This window comes from Vulpes lagopus, chromosome 2 (assembly GCF_018345385.1).
Source record: "Vulpes lagopus strain Blue_001 chromosome 2, ASM1834538v1, whole genome shotgun sequence".
In the NCBI taxonomy this organism is placed as follows: Eukaryota; Metazoa; Chordata; class Mammalia; order Carnivora; family Canidae; genus Vulpes; species Vulpes lagopus.
The window spans coordinates 83,041,325-83,055,172 of record NC_054825.1 but is presented as its reverse complement, the minus strand read 5'-3'; the positions used below and the strand labels follow the sequence as shown (position 1 = coordinate 83,055,172).

Genomic DNA, 13,848 nt, shown 5'->3' with positions numbered 1-13,848 from the left:
TCTGGAGACCAGCAATAAGACAGGGAAGCTCAGTGACGGTGGCAGGAGGCAGAGTAGAGGGATAGGAGCTGAAGGCCCAGAGCTGCATACCTCTGTACCTGCCAACTGGTGTGTCACAGACAGGCTAAAATTACTGACCGGTCAATTATCTGATTAAAGAGAGCCCTTCGTTTGAGGCGTTTTGTTTTGTTTTGTTTTTCTCCAATCCAGACTGAAATCTAAACCTTCTAGAAAGTTATCAAAACTTTTTTTTTTAAATTTAACTTGGGCATAATCAACAGTTGAGTGGGGGCAGTGGATGATAAAAAGGTATAGGTACAGGGAGAAACACTTTGTTACTGGCTATAGGCCATAAATTGTTCTGGGATTTTCTTTTTTTTTTTCTTTTCTTAGTCTTTTTTTCTTTTCTCTCTCTCTCTCTTTCCCTCCCTTCTTGGGTCCAACAGCAATGTTATGAACTTGAAACTACCAGCATCGGATTTAATCTTTCTTATCTTCACACACACACACACACACACACACACACACACACACACACACACACACGGAGCTACCAGGCCAATTGTATTTTTAAATTAATAGAATCAATTGATTAAAAAGGTACCAGCATTCCCCAAAAGCAATTTATTTTTTATTAGTTTTACAATTGCATTGAAATCCTTTTAAATTATAGACTTCATGAATTATGCCTCTGTCAGGCAGCATCAGAACTTGTCTTTATGGCTCTTAGATTCCACAGAGGCTGTTGTGGTTTGAAAATAACAGAACAATGTGCTGCTGCTTCCCCAGCCGGTTAATGACTTGCCCCATAGTTAAAGGTCCCAAACCACACAGGGCAGGCGGGCTGAGCCACCCGGGCCAGGGCTGGAGAGGCAACCAGAGGGAAACCATTCCATGGTCATTATTCAGTAGATGCTGAGTTGACTTCTTGAGATTTTATTAATAATTTCTCCATAGTTTATGCTGCCCTGTTTGTTATCTACAAAGGGAAAAAAAAAAGAAAGACATGGAAAAGTTGTGGAGTCAGCAAAGTGCAATTCACAGAAAAAAGTTAAAATGCCAGAGCTAAAGCCAAGAAAACATTCTTACTCTCTAGACCCAACACTGTGTGTGGGGGCTGTGGAGAGGGCTCAAAGAAATCCAGCTCCTTTGTTAGAATAACAAAAAGAGGAGAAGGAGCATGAGGAAGAGGAAGAGAAGGAGAAAGAGGAAAAGAAGGAGGAGGAGGAGGAGGAGGAGGAGGAGCAGTAGGAGGAGGAGACCATGGGGGATGAGAGGGAGATAAGGGGAGGAAGGGGGGAATCAAAGAAGAGAAAGTCTCATCTATAAAATGTCCATTTCTCAATTCACAGATAAATGACCTGTTCTTGAGTGAAGCATTTACATTGAAGAATACAATAGTCACTAGTACACATGCACAAAAATCTTCAGAAAATTGTGTCAAAATGGATGCCAACAATAGCACAGTTTATTTAGCCTGTTCTTTCCACACAATTTGTAGAGTTTGTACTCTACAATCCCCCAGAAAGTCCACAGGCATTTGCAGCTTCATATTTTGTGATTTAATGCAACATCTTCAGGATTTTTGTTATGGAACAAAAATTAGTGTCTACCTCTTTCTCTCCAGTGTAGCTTTTCCCACACAGGGTACCAGGTAACAGCCTCATCAGTGGTGCTAGGTTAGATCAGAAACTATTGCAGTCAGAGTCATAAATAAAACCGGAGAAAGGATTTCTGCTACGGATGCTGATGGTGACTTTGATTTAAATGCATCTTGCTGTTTTCATCTACCCACCTTGTTCCCCTTTCTACAAAACTGAGAGATGGTAAAAAGAGAAATATGTCAAATGGAAGTGTGTGTGTGTGTGTGTGTGTGTGTGTGCGCGCCCGCATCTGTCTGCCTGTGTGTAGAAGAGGCTTCAGCTTTATGCCCCAAAGGCCTGAGAGCATCCTGAGCACATATTATCATGGAAATGAAAACTGGCCTTAGTTTCTAAATGGGAAAAATCGACCGAGGCCCCAACTCTGCTTCTTATAGGAAAATCAACAAAAGTATTGCCATAGATTCTATCTCAGACTCACAAGGACTTGGCAGCCCGACTCTCCCTTATCACTCACAGGTGAGAACACAGACCCTGCCTAATACTCCCCGTAGCCAGTGACTCACTAGTACCAAATCACCCTGTCCATAAATAACTTTTTTTTTTCATAAATAACTTTAATTATCAGAAAAGCAGCAGAGTTGCGCAGCAGAAGCGTGCTGGGCCCATAATTATCAGAAAAACATTTTCTCGCAAGAACCTAAATGTACCGCCCTGTGACTACCCTCATTCGTTTTTAGTTCTGTAACTATGCAGAAAAATCTACCTCCACTTCTGTAGAATAGCCTTTGAAATTTTTAACACAACTTGTCATTTTCTCGGGTTAAATGAACACATTCCCCCAGTTACTCCTTATGTGATATGGTTTCCAGACCCTTCAAGGTCCCTCCTTTGAACATGTTCCAGTTTGCTGTCAACTTTGCTCTTAAAATGTGGTGCCCAGGACTCAATACAGCACTTCCTGTGTGACCTGCAGCAAATGAGGTAGACTAATAATTCCCTTGATGTGAATGCTATATTTCAATTAATAGAGTATATGACTGAGTTAGGTATTTAGGAACAGATGAACACTCTTGAGTTACATGAACTTGCCTTAAACCCCCCAATTTTTTTTTAACATTTATCACCAAATAATATTTTTACCATTCTCCACGTAAGGCATGGATTATTTAAATATAAATGTAGGATTTTTTTCTTTTATCCTGTTGCATTTCCATTTTTTTTGGTGCAACTGACTTTTCTGGCATTAAAAACACTCCTAGTGAATTATTTTTGTTTTCAAATGCATTAGCTAATCCTCCTAATTTTGTGTCACTCACAATTTCGATAAAACTTCCTTCTTTGTCCAAGGCATTGAACAATAGAAAAAAGATAAGCACCTTTACAGACAAAGAATTTAATGAAGTACCGAACTCCTAGTGTTTAAGAAATATTAGTCGTTAACATCATTAAAACCCTTCACAGTCCTTCCTATGGTGGACATCATGCCCATAACTTATAAAGACTTGTAAAAAGGGTAGGGGGGACAGAGAAACAGAAAGATGATAAAGGAAAGAGAGGCCAGAACTTGAAAATAAAGATACCCATGAGAAAGCCACGTTGCTGTTCCCATGGTTCAGCTCTTGGTTGGTGGTCAGGAGTCTAATCCAACTCACACCCTCAGAGTTCCCCCTGAAATGTGTTCCCTTTTGTTCCTGGGTTTCTATTTTCACTACCATAAAAAATAAAAGTGAGAACTAGTCATAATTGAGAGTGTAAGTCCAAAATTTTGTATTTCACTCCAGTAAACAATATTCTCCCCAGGTCTGTCTTTATCAGTAAAATGGAGGTTGGAAATGACCGTTAGAAGAATTATTCATTTATGCTTTAAATAAACAACTCTGTACCATGAGAACAAATTACAGGATGTTTCCTGCTGATCCCAATGGCATCGTAAGCATTTACTTATAGCATATTCCTTTTGGTGCAATATCACAAAGTTTATTACTATACATTTTGAAAAATATTTTTTAAATATTATCGAAACAACTGAAAAAGCCCTGAAATCCAGTAACTGCTATAATCTTTTTTTTCATTTTTCTGTTCCTTTAGTATAAATGCTTTTGTTCTTTATTTATATGCAAAGTATATAAATAGTCTTTACAGTTTCTGGTACACATTAAATAAGTCCAAATAAATGTTTTGTAAAGAAACCTACTATCTTTTCTTGTCTATGTTTCCTAATTGCCTGATTATGCTGTTGAGAAAGGCAAAAATAGTATTCATTCTTAGGAAAATAGAATTTATAATACAGAAGGAATATAGATTTTGTATTTTTGAACTTTAGACCACTAAAAAAATTAAATTATATAGCAAAATTAATTTAACCAGGCCTGTAGAAGCAAGTGGAGGGGGAGGGTAGATGATATTACATATCCAAATATAAGCATAAAAACTTACATTTCTACCAATTTCCTATATTTTTCCACTGTTTAAGGTACTCAAGAACTTGATTTCTAAGAAACTATCTGATTTTCTACCCATCTGAAAAATAATTTTATATGAAAAAATAAAATTCTAATTATGCAACATTTGAATTCTTCACAGTGGTCTCTTAGCTTATGAGAAACATAGACATGCGTGTACTTCCTCAGGTAGGATGGAATAATGTTAAAGAGTAATACAAACACAAGGATGTGATATTTTTAGGAGCCCCAAGGATGAGAGAGATATAGAAAGGGCTCTTTATCACATCAAGGCTCCAGATCGTCTATGTCGTGGAGGAGTTTCCTGGTTTTCAAACTACCTTCAGCAAGCCGTGTATCTGTTCTCGGTATACCTCTCCAACCTGAGACTCACCAGCCTCCCTGTTGTGACCGGAAACTCATTAATCCTGAACTACTGCCTTGTTCACCTACCCCAGGCTCCTGCAGTTATGAAGACATGAGTGAGTGGGAGCGAATGGGGTCAGGACTAATCCAGGTCCTTCTCTGAGATAATCACCTTTTAGACCACATTGTGCTAATCTGGTTATTGATTCTTTTAATGTTAACTGATACTAGATGTTTTTAATCTACCTACACAATGATGGCCAAGAAAACTAGTAAGAAGTTAAGACAACTGACAAACATAGAATAGTTTTAAGTAGTCATTATTGTACTAGGGGACCATTTTGATTTGGTAAATCTCTCTAAAGGAACAGAAGAACCAGCTTCTGTTAGCCGCATTTTTGCTATAAATCTGCCTCAGCCTCACTGATAAGTCATCTTTTCCAATCCTGTGTAAATACTTTTACATATCTACAACCACTTTCTGAATAATTAATTATTTACATTTTTCTTTATAAAGATAGAAGGATCTGGTTTGTTCATGACTTGGTCTTCATAATTCCTATTTTCTAAATACGTTATTCTAGAATTCAAAAGTCTCTCTTACAATCTTTTTTTTTTCTTACAATCTTTATAAATGTTTCACATCTACTTTTCTTACTTTTATTCATTTGAATATCCCCTTATTTTAATTTAACAAAAAAAAATCCACCCACTTCTATCCAAAAAAAATGAGATTAGACAGTTTACTTTTTTGAGAGCTTACAGAGCAGAGAAGCAATTACTTTCATTTACTACTGATAATTCTATGACATAGATACTATTTTTATGGTCACATTACATAATAGGATATTGTGCTTCAGAGGGTTTAAATAATGTTTCAAGATCTCATAGCTCAAAGTCACGAAGCTGCGAGAGAAGGTACAGTTCTGCTTAGATTAATACTGATTCCCATCTAAGCTTCCTTCCCTCACACCAGCTTCTCAAACTCCAACATGGGTTCATGCTTACCACTTGCCTTTCCTAATGTCTGTGGTCATCTTCCATTGACGTGCTCAGCAGTGTGTGTGTGTGTGTGTGTGTGTGTGTGTGTGTGTGTGTGAGAGAGAGAGAGAGAGAGAGAGAGTATATTTGTGTGTGTGAGAGAGAGACAGAGACATTGAACATGGAATGGGGAGGCAGAGCTGGAGAGAGGAAGGACTTACTTTTATATTACTCTAGGATGCAGGCAGGGATGGTTGCATAAAAAAACACAATAAGAGATGGGAAAGATCTTTATTACACACACACCCCAAAAAAAATCCATGTGACTTTAAAACCTACATGAAATTACAATGTCAAACTTACCTTTATTTCCTTCTAACATGCATTTCATTAGACCATCTTAAAATTTATGCTAACTACAGCACTATACTTTTATGCATTATTGTGTATTTGAAATTAAAGGGTTTACTGTTCTGGCAATTACAGGGAGAATTTAAGCTGAAAGCTAAAGTATATCCTACAGAAGAGCCAAATTACAGTAGTGACCCGTTGTACACTGATTTAATCTAGACCTCAAGAATGGCAACAGACCTTAAAATATCAACCTTTTATTTGCTTAGTCAGTTCCTAATCAGTAAGGAAGATCAGATATGTACTACATACAATAAAATCTAAGATGCTGTTGGCATAACATTAGCAAAATAAGGTTGTGACAGTGATAGGATGAAGCTATTCTTTTTAAAGAAAAGATTCTCCAAATGCTATTGAGTCCTGTGCAGCTTGTCTTGCCATATAATAAGGTGTCATTCAAAATTCTACTCATTGCTAGATTAAGTCCTTTAGCGCTAGAAGGCATTTACCAGCATCTCTTTCATCTATATACAAGAAAACAGGGCGCTGAGTAGCTTGTCCGAGTAAACAAAGATAACAAATGGCTAAGCCAGACCCCAAACCAGGACCCCTGATTCCAGATCCAGTGTGTTTCCCCACTGCAGCGGGCACATGTAAACTCCAAGATACACAAGATACTTTTTCAAACAGGACGTGCAATTTAGAAATTTTACTTTGAATTATAACCCTATGCCCTGATTATTTTCCATCAGTATTTATCGTTGTAGGTTTCTCTGTCCTGAGGGTTCTCTCTTTTGGATCTCTGTTATCTGATTTTTCTAAACATTCTTGTTTGTCTTTCACTTTATCTCCATGGTTGCTTTCCATTTTTAGGCCTTATCTCTACTTTTATTTTTATTCTGAGAGTTTTTTTCTTTTTCCCATTTTCTGAAAATATAAAATAACATGACTTCATTATCGAGAACTTGGATACTACTTATATATTACAGATACTTACAGTTATCTTTGAAATTAATTTCCCCCTTGTAATTTTTATCAAGTTACCTAAGCCCTTTTATCTCTTTGAATATCTGTTTTGAAATTTGCTTTGTAGGCTATGAGAATTCTGTAGATGAAAAAAAAAAAGGAGATGAGTGTGGTTAGGATAAAAAAACAAGACTCTGGCGTGTAATCAATACGATTCAGTGGATAAACAGAATTTCCGATTGTTATATCAGTTTTAAACCAAATCATGCGTTGCCCAATTTAGGAAGCTTGATTCTTCCAACATGTTTGAACTATTTTCTGGCAGCGAATTGGATGCTTTGAGAACAGAACAAAACCAAACAGAGTTCTGAGGAACAAACAGGATACTTTAAAGGCAAAGGATTTGCTCCACTGGATATACTAAGGCTTATAAATTAACTATTGCCATTTTCAAAGAGGCAATATTTTATTCGCTTTTGAGAATTTTACATATTTCAGAATTAGGGACAGTGAAGAATTTTGAAAGAGACAACCCTGAGTTCAAATTCTACCAGAACCATCACTTACTAGCCTTGGGTCCTTGGAGCTTTAAGTTTCTGAGCCTTACCTGTAAGGCTCACTACAGGGTTATTTTGACAATGGAAATAATGCACGCAAAGTGCCTGGCACATAATGGTTCCTAGTGAGTGATATGATGATGGTGATGGCAATGAGGAGGATGGTGATAGGGAGGAGGATGTAATGGTAAGGAGATCTCTCCCAGCTCTCTTACTGATGGAAGGAGGAGCAGAAGAAAACTTTAATAGCAGATGTAACTGACACAAAATCACTTATGACTAAAAATTGTAAAGAGTAACAACAATTTAAAAATCATATTGCCGGGATCCCTGGGTGGCGCAGCGGTTTGGCGCCTGCCTTTGGCCCAGGGCGCGATCCTGGAGACCCGGGATCGAATCCCACGTCGGGCTCCCGGTGCATGGAGCCTGCTTCTCCCTCTGCCTGTGTCTCAGCCTCTCTCTCTCTCTCTCTCTCTGTGACTATCATGAATAAATAAAATCTTTAAAAAAAAATTTTTTTAAATAAATAAATAAATAAAAATCATATTGCCTATTCAATAAATAAGTCTTCTAGAAAAAAAAAAAAACCTTTCCTCTTAAAAGAAGACCCACAGAAATTAATCTGACAAGTCTATAAATATTTTATTTATGTTTGGCCTTGAATTAATAAGTAGTTTTTAAGAGCAATGTTATAGAACTTTACGGAGAGTTATTCGTATCGTAAAGCTGGTTTTTCCAATGTCCTTCTCTTTCTGGTACATGATTAAGAGATCATAAAACCTTTTTAAAAATTCACCATTTAAAATTGCTTCTGAGAATGAAGCAGACAGTCCAGAAAGAAGAAATATGCTTCCAAATGTACTTTCTAGAAAGTTATTTGTAAGGTTTCGTTCTACAGTGTTGTATTTGTTTTGTGGTATTAAACAGCAGATATTCCAGGAACAATCTGAACCCTAAGGCCAAGACATGCAGATATTCTGTATGTCGTGGTCCATACTGAGAAATGTTTATGCTCACACACAATTTTAGAACAAACAAAAATCACACTAAGGGAAGCCGGCAGGCAAGCCTTTGTAGGAGAGCGAACTGGTGAATCTATCTGGCAAAATTTTCCCAGGTTCTCGGTTATCAAGGCCAAGTTCTCAAATGTTGCAGTGGGCCCTTTGTTTTGTTTATTTTGTTTAGCTCCAAGCCAGAGGTAACCTGCCAGTGGCTAGTCATCTTTCTGTGTGTTCCACGCTTGACTCCCCTCTCACGGGGGAAGGGCCCACTGGAAAGGGAGTCCCAGCTGGATGGTGGAGGAGACTCTTGTCCCTCTCACTGATTCAACCCTCAACAGTCCTCTCTCAGTGGCTGACATTGGCAGGAACGGAGATGATCTCTACTGTTTGCTTAATATTTGCTAAAATATTTCAAAATTTTAAAATAATCATTTGAATCAACGTATTCCTGAAGATGGGAGAAGCGAACATCTTACTACAGACAGCAGCAAAAGAGGATCTGTGCCCTGGCTCCCTCACGTGGATTGTTAAGTGTTGAATAACAGCCGCCAATAATTATTTCCTCTAACCCCACAGTCTTCTCCTTTTTGGTGCACTGCCCAGGTAGGCAGCCAGTACTAAGTATCTGATAACATGTCTTGTCGGGCCATGTAGAATAATATTTTGTTCCAAGCCCTGTAATCTTGCCCCTCCACAATCTAAGGCTCCTCGCCCAGCACATCTTGTCTCTTGGGAAAGCCACAGAGTCTCAGGGCCAATAGTTAGCTATTTCTACTTCTTCCAAACCAGGCCAAAGACTTGAAACTTCTGTTTGCTTATTGCCCACTTGAACATATTCACACATTCCAAAAGTTCTGAAGGAAATGCACAGCTGAAGTAGTCTCTGAATTAGAAGCCAGGTGTCTCCTCAAAGCTGATTTTACTCATTGATTATATGTGTTTTAAAGACTATTTTATGAGAATTAATTTATGTTTACCTCTGCTATCAACTTCGGTAAGTGTTATATTTCTTATATGGAACAATGCAGAAGCTTAAATTGGTTTGTGTATTCTCTGCTAGGTAACTTGATTACACATATATTAAATTATTTTCTTTATATTTAGCCAGGTACTCTTAGTCCTATTTAAGACATAAAAAAACTGAGGTCCAGAAAAATAAGTTACTCACATTAAAAATACAGGTTTGCTTGGAAGCTAAGATTAATGCTTTAAGTGAGATCTTTGAAGATGTCTCACCTGAAATTGTCATTTTGTTTCTTTTTCTTAATTTGCCAGTGATTTCTCATGAACGGGTAAAATGCCAGATTATTTGAATTATTGAGGGCATGGTGGAGGTTGAAAAAATTTCTCCGTGTTGCTTTCTTTTTTGTAGGCTAGCTGAAGAGTGAAAACAAAGTGAAAATTACCATTGTCTTGACATACAAATCAGTATTTGACAATTTTATGGTTACCTTATACAGAATGGGTGGGGGAACTTAGCTTCCCACGTACTGTCCCAACCATCTCAAAACATTTCCACATTTGCTCCACTCCTCTTCAAATACTTTATCCGAAGGATACCTCACTTTGCTCTGAAAGTACTCCCAAACAGACCTCTCTGCAGATCACATTTGCATCAATTGAATCACATTTCTTATCCTGTGGCAAATACAACCTAGAAGGACAAATTCCTTATGCTGTAATTAATCATTCCCTAACTTATTAACCCAATAAATCAAGATGTTGGTACAGCTGACTGTCTTCTGGTGCAGAACAGAGGTGTTATTTGCTTCCTATGTTTGCTGTCATAATGCTCTAGTGCCTGAGAGAACGAAACCACGAGTCACCAAGAAGGCTCCATGAGGATCTCTGTCCAATGGAGAGAAAATGCTAAGGAAAAGAGGATGGATGAGCTAAGCAACTAGAATTCTGGGAGTCAGGAGAAGAAGGGGAAGGTGTACAGCATTAGGACTTGCATGGAGTCCTGCAGCTATTCAGAAACTGTCTCCAACACGATCAATTGTATCTCAGAGGTTTCTAATTCTCTGATTCTCATATCACTGATGGATGAAACAATGAAGACAGCAATTTCTGGAGACAGGAATAACTTTAAATATATCTATACAACTAAAAATATAACTAAAATATCACTTTAAAAAATACCTTCCAAAGCCTCTCTCACATATTACAGATTTTATATGCTTGTACTTTTTTTCTGCCCCATTTAATCCAACAAACATAAACGCCATGTCTCCCAGATGACATACGTAAATCACATTCATTGCACCCTCGAACACTTACGTAATTGGCCTCCAGGTTGACAGCCAGGAGTGAAATCAATAGTAAAAGATTGGTTTTAAGTCTCTCCTCCTGATAGAACCCTTATGATTGTGGGAAGGGATGGGACTCCTTAGCCTATCCCTTCAGCTCAGGAGAATGCAACAAGACAGCAGAGATGAGATGAGCTCATCAGAGATGAGCTCAACTAGCACGTTGAGTGTTGGACCTCAGCTATGAGGAGCAACGGGCCTACGGAGGATTTGGGAAATTTAGTGGACAACCCTCCTGTCCTGCACACTGCACTCTAATTTGTCGGGAAAGGTCTCTGCAGTCAGTCCCCCTGGGGGGATTGTTTAATTCTTCCTCCCAGCTTAAATGGTTCTTGGGTCAGCAATTGACCTTCTTTGCACAAGACAGGATTGCAAAATCACCTCCTGAGACACTGGCTGGGCAAGGGTCCACATTCCAGGACCTCTCCTGGAGCAGTAGGACACAGGAAGAGGGGACAGGAAACAAATCATTGTTCTCAGGCCATAAGACAAGACCACCTTGGCTCCCACATATCTTGAGGATCAGAAAGCTTATGTGCAGTTTTCTATTTGTGGGAGTAGCTACTGAGGTTGCCAATAAAATAAACACATTTTTCCTAATTTCCACGGATCTGTGACAAAGTCAGAAGTTTCGAGTTCCCAGATCAAAATATGTAAAATTGCATTTTGATGTGCGACTTATTTATCATCCTTGAACTTGTAGTTCAAGAAGCCCAACTTGTTTCAAAGGATTTCAAGGCTAAAACGAGGCAGCAGTTAGAGCTCTCTGACATATTGTTTGTAACCAGAAAAAATCAGCAAAGTCAGAAGCTTTCTACAGTGAACACTTTGGTTTCTTCTCTTTTGTTTTATTAACCTCTCCACAGCTGGTGCAGTTGAAAACATTCTTTCATCACATGCTTAGCAGAAGTTCAAGTGCAGCTGAGAAGGCAGCCAAGAATCTGTCTGCTGGATTCACTGTCAGAATGTCATGTTTCACTTTTAAACTAACTCCTATCTGATACAGCTGACGGAAACAGACAAAGAAAATCTTCAACAGGAAAGACTCTCCCCGGACCCTCTAAAACTGATTATTCCTGAGGAATTGAGGACAAGTCAAGTCCAACAGACTCGTAATAGTTTCACATTCATATGTGAATACAGCATTCACTGGGGCTTTCTGCCTGTTCGCCCTTTTTTAAATGTAGTAAATAGTCTACAAATCACAAACCTGCTGGATTAGGAAGGAATAATGCGCTCTTGTCTGATACCACTTGGAATTTACAAAGTTAAAATTAAAATAGAATAAGAAATGTACCAGACTTCTTCTTTCCTGCTTTATTTCAATAGAGCACTCTATATTCCTAATCTTTGTATTGTGATATCTTTTATATTTTTCAGTAACATTTCCCAAACTACATGGTTCAGGTAAAAATTTGCCTCTATTATAAGAGAAGCATTTTATCTTCTTCCCTAATATATTCATACTTTAAAAAATACTTCAGTATTAGCAAATTATTGGCAGGATCAAAATGTATATACATACACTTCTTCTATTGTGTTATTCAGTCCATAAGCACATTAATAAAAATGAAGTATCTCCTGTGGTGCCTGGGTGGTGCAATTGGTTAAGCATGGATCTCTTGATGTCAGCTCAGATTAGGATCTCAGGGTCATGAAAACGAGCCCCACCTTGGGCTCACACTGAGCTCAGAGTCTGCTTGAGTGTCTCTCCTTCTCTCTCTACCCCTCCCACTTTGTTCTCTCTCTCACTCTTCTAAAAGAAATAATTCTTTTTTAAAGATCAAATAGCTCCTAAAACTTAAGAAATGGTACTATCAAGACTCATTGGCACTCTAGCCCATGATGCATATCTGTTTCCTTCACTCAATCAAAAGACAAATATTTAAGAGCCTATTATGTGCCTGGTCCTGCTCTAGGTGGTCCTGTAGATACTGCAACGAGCAAGAGAGAGAAAATTCCAGGGCTCTGACTAATTTAAGTGGGGAGAATGAGACAGAAAAGACAAATATAAACACAATAGTTAGCAAGGAGTCCCATGAAGAGAAGAGAATGAGCAGCAAAGCTCTATAATCTTGGGTAGTCAAAAAAGTTCCCTCCAGAGGAGTGTGATTATCATTCAGTTCTCCCCAAATGATTAAGAAAAGGCAGTCATGGGAGGCTTTGTGGAGAAATAGCTATTTGAAGGACCATGAACTAAGGAATAAAAAAAATGATCTGTAAGGCTAAAAAAAAGCTGAGTTTTTACTACAAGGGTATTGAGAAGCCCTTTGGAGGATTCTAAACAAGGGAATGACTTGATTTGACTACTGCATTAAAAGCATCACTATAAAAGTTAGGTGCTACTGGAAACTGAGAAACCCTGGAGGCAATGATGTTAGGTTAGACCAAATGGTAACTGATACTTATTATACGGAGATAAAGTCATAATATAATGTTCAGTTGTTAAAATACTGAAATATGGCCCCACTGATTGATAAGCAGCCCTTGTCCTGCATCCTCTGAATGCTTCCCACCCACTGTCTTATCCTGTTCCATCTCACAACATTGAGATCATGACCTGAGCCAAAATCAAGAGGGAGACACCTACCTGACTGAGCCACCCAACAGCCCCAGATTTGGGTTACAATTTAGAATAAAGTCATCAGGACTTGCCAATGGATTTGATGTCAGGAGAAGGAGAAGAGAGATATTCCTAAGAGAGAAATTCCTAAGTTTGTTACTCATGCACTAAATAATAGTGCTTATTTGATGAGGAAAAGTGAGAAATGATAAGTTTGAGAAGCAATGTTTTCTTGTGCTTCATAGCAAACCTAAATTCACAAAAGCATATATGGAGAGACCAATGAGAAACTGTTAAAAAGAATATAGAGTCGCACTATTCTAATTAATTCTTCATCTATAAACCTATATGGAATATTCATATCTACTATACCTACTTAAAAGGGTTGTTGGAATGATTCTATGTGAAATATTTTACTTTCTCTAGAGAACTATGGTCACTATCAGTAAAGTATCGTTAGACCTTCATGCAGATTTCCAGGAACCACCATTCTTAGTTTTTCCAGACTCTTTCCAAATAGGAGTGTAACAGGCAGGAGCTGTCAAGGATGGGTACAGAATAGCTGGAATGAGGGTAGGTAAGACCCTCAATTAAAAGTTCCTAAAAGCCACCTGGGAGGCTCAGCAGCTGAGCATCTGCTTTTGGCTCAGGTCATGATCCCAGGGTCCTGGGATCGAGTTCTGCATCAGGCTCCCCAAAGGGAGCTTGC

General features: G+C 38.3%; 1 long non-coding RNA gene across 2 annotated transcripts; it reads right to left on the bottom strand.

Annotated features, from left to right (window-relative positions):
- Nucleotides 1-609: 609 nt before the first annotated feature.
- Nucleotides 610-10,848, bottom strand: LOC121485568. 2 transcript variants are annotated; one of them, XR_005986314.1, is made up of 4 exons: nucleotides 10,548-10,848; nucleotides 9,719-9,921; nucleotides 9,504-9,644; nucleotides 610-979 (listed from the first exon to the last, which is right to left on the bottom strand). It is a non-coding gene; the product is annotated as an uncharacterized LOC121485568 (long non-coding RNA). The 2 variants fall into 2 exon arrangements; XR_005986315.1 differs by lacking the exon at nucleotides 9,719-9,921 and having other exon boundaries at nucleotides 10,548-10,836.
- Nucleotides 10,849-13,848: the final 3,000 nt, after the last annotated feature.